This window comes from Mus pahari, chromosome 2 (genome assembly GCF_900095145.1).
Source record: "Mus pahari chromosome 2, PAHARI_EIJ_v1.1, whole genome shotgun sequence".
NCBI classification, from domain to species: domain Eukaryota; kingdom Metazoa; phylum Chordata; class Mammalia; order Rodentia; family Muridae; genus Mus; species Mus pahari.
Window position 1 is genome coordinate 112,140,424 of NC_034591.1, and position 3,534 is coordinate 112,143,957.

Below are 3,534 nucleotides of genomic sequence, written 5' to 3' on the forward strand. Positions count from 1 at the left end.
AATAAATTAATTAATTAAAAAATATTTTTTGCGGGCTGGTGAGATGGCTCAGTGGGTAAGAGCACCCGACTGCTCTTCCAAAGGTCCAGAGTTCAGATCCCAGCAACCACATGGTGGCTCATAACCATCCATAACAAGATCTGACGCCNTCTTCTGGTGTATCTGAAGACAGCTACAGTGTACTTACATTTAATAAATAAATGAATCTTTAAAAAAAAGAAATTTTTTTTTGAATACTTGAGTTCCGGGGCTGTTAATCAACATGACTCTCCTTTCTCCGATTTCATCCTTCTTTCTGGTTAAACCACAGTAATTAACTGCACACCTACTTCTCAGCAGGTGTACCCGAGGGCCTGACTTGTGGGCATCATTCTGCATGCCTTCGTGTTCTTTCTTTTTTGGATGCGTCATTACTTGGCCCTTCCCTTATTCTTATAATGTTACTTGGTCATTTAACTGTTATACCAACGTTGTCCCAAAAAGGAATGTAAAGGATGGAGAACTGGTTCCAGGGAGAAAAATCCCTGTGGTGTCAGCATGAGACCTGAACCCCGGCACCCATGAAGAAGATAAGCATGCAGCACTCCTATAATCCCAGGCTAGCTATTTGAGAAAGCCCCAACATCTCTTTTCCCTTGTCATCCTGGGATTACGAACACCCACTACTAGGCCTGGCTTTTGAGTGGATCTGGGGTTGAACTCATGGTCCTCATGTCCCTTATGCCCTCAAGGAAAGCACTTTGCTGGCTGAACAATCTCTTCAACCTCTAGGCTTAGGGTTTGTTCTAAGATTTCTGTTTTATTAAAATGTCATGCTAATCTAAAATTAAGTTAGACTTAAAAGTCTAGATCTGAATAATAATAATAATAATAATAATAATAATAATAATAATAATAATAATAATAATGGTAACCTGTTTCTATATTTAAGAACACTATGAGGAGCTACAGAAGGAGGGAAAGAAGGAAGGAACAAAGGAAAGGAGGGAGGGAAGGAGGGGAGAGGGGAGAGAGAGAGAGAGAGAGAGAGAGAGAGAGAGAGAGAGAGAGAGAGAGAGAGCAGCCTACTGCACACATATCTATGTCAGAGTACAACCTTTGTAGCCTCAGTTCTTGCCTCTCAAGTTTGCACGAGTTGCAGTCAGTACCCTAAGGTCACCTTTACCCACAAGTCATCTTGATGGACTCTTGATAATTTGTTTATTGTCACTGTTTTTCATATTACCCCTCTGATCATTTTTCCCCAAGCCTACCCTTAATAATAGCACTGGGGATGGATGCAAACCATTGATCACAACTTCATTCCCGAACAGAGCTCACTCTGTCATTGACAGCCCACTTGTATCCAATTCTGAAATGTTCTTGCAAATGGCTCTCAAATCTCTATTTCCTGCATCAATAAGAATGCAATTGACTCTAGTGACTTAGAGTTTGCATGAGAATTTGAACAAGACTACTTTCTCCCAGGGATTTGTCAACACTGTCTGAAACTGTCAGCAATTCCTTACACAATTCTCTGCCTGGTCAGACAGAATGTGCACCCGCCCCTACTGCTCAACAGACTCAAGTTACCCTCCCTACCCCCATAGAACAACAAGATGACTACATAGGGTTTTTTTTTTTTTTTTTGTGTGTGTGTGTGTGTGTGTGTGTGTGTGTAAGCACTAGAATAGCAGTCTGAGTTAGTGGGCTAATAAAACCCTGGCCATTCCTAAATTGCTGTAGAAGACAGGTATTTCAGATGAAATTTCTGTAACTTGCTGTCTGTAATTCATCTGGTTCATTCTCCTTTTCCGGAAAATGCAGAGATAATTTGTTATTCAAATTTCACACCTGTAGTTGCTATTTTTCTGTGTGCACAGCACACGCTCACATCCAGATCTGAGCCGCATGCCTCCCTTCAGTGATGATTGTAAGCTATGGTTGAGTACAGTAGGGTAGGATTTCCTGGCTGCAGGAAATTAATGCACAGTCTTGTGCTCTTTTCTTGTTCACCCCCACACCTTGTCTCCTTTGTACACTCACTTTAAATGGATACACGAAAGTCAAAATTACGTCTTTATGAGATCCACAAGGCAGCTCAACACACATATACAACGCACAACCAATCTTTTATGTAAAACCCTGATTGATTCGAGTGTTACACAGCAGAAGTGCGATCATGACTCTATCGTCCTAGAGTTTCTGTTGAGATGGAGAGTGGAAGTAGTAGATCATTACACAAAATGTTCAGTTACACTAAGGTCATTTTAACACAGAGGGAGACACAACAAAGAATAAATTTAAATGCCAGCACAGACACTTTCTGCTTTTTAACAAGCTTGGAAGGGGAGAGACCAGCATATTCTCTCCCTTTACCATCCAGCAGTGGCTAAGGACACTGACAACACCAGATGTGGACTCCAAAGTGAGTGGCATCTGGCCCAGCACGTGTGGGAGCAGGCTTGGCTCTCACACATGCCTCAAGACATCTGCCAGGACCTTGGGGACTTTTACGACGAGACCAGCAACTGGTATTCCATAAGCAGGAGCCCTCTGGGAATACTTTGTAACTTCAGAATGTCCCCAGAAAGATGGCTTTCGCTCAGGTCCTTTAACAAAGCAGTGTTCACTAAAGCCAGCACTGTGTCCTTGTGACCAGTGTGTCCTGTCGGAGTAAAGTAGGAGATCACAGTTAAATCCTTACTACTGCCGAGAGGGTTGTGGACATCAAGAGGAGGACAAAGGCACTCTTGAAAGCCAAGAAGAGAGAGCTGAATTAACATGCTTTTTTTTTTTTTTTTTGTCCTGTGTTTGTCCATTAGCGTTTGTTTTGAGAAAGTAGACAGTCCCTGGGCTCGATTCATAGGTACATGTGTGGTTTAGATTGTCTCTGAGGAAGACAGGTTACCCACATGATCAAACATACCTGGGATCTGTATAATTTCTCTCATCATCCCCGTAGACCGGCATCTTAGGTAGACTGTGTAGCCTCTCTAACCATGTTTATTCATCTGTAAAATGGATATAAAAACAGGACCACTCTAGCTCGATACCACTGTTTTAATAATAGGGCGAAGTAAAGCAGGTAGGGGGCTTGTCATAGTGCCTAGGTAAATCTTAAGTATCAACTCCCCCTTTGAAAGCATTTTAAATGTGAATTTACGCATGATATACATGCATGCGTATGTGTGTTTTGCATGTGAGCATGGATGAGTGGCTCTGGAGGCTTGAAGCTCCTCCTCTACTTATTGACACAGGGCTTCATGCTGCACCTAGATCTCAGAGACTGCAGCTAATCTAGCTAGCCAGATGCCTTGGGTATCTTCTGCCGCTGCCCTCTGTGTGCTGGGTTATAGGCAGTTGTTTCGTCTGCCTGGATCTTATGCACATTCTCATCCCCATGCCTGCTGGCAAGTGTTTTGTCCACTGAGCCATCTCCCCAGCTCCCCAGCCTTCCTTTTTTTTTTTTTTTTTTTGTGAGACAGGGTTTCTCTGTGTAGTCCTGGCTGTCCTGGAACTCACTTTGTAGACCAGGCTGGCCTCCAACTCAGA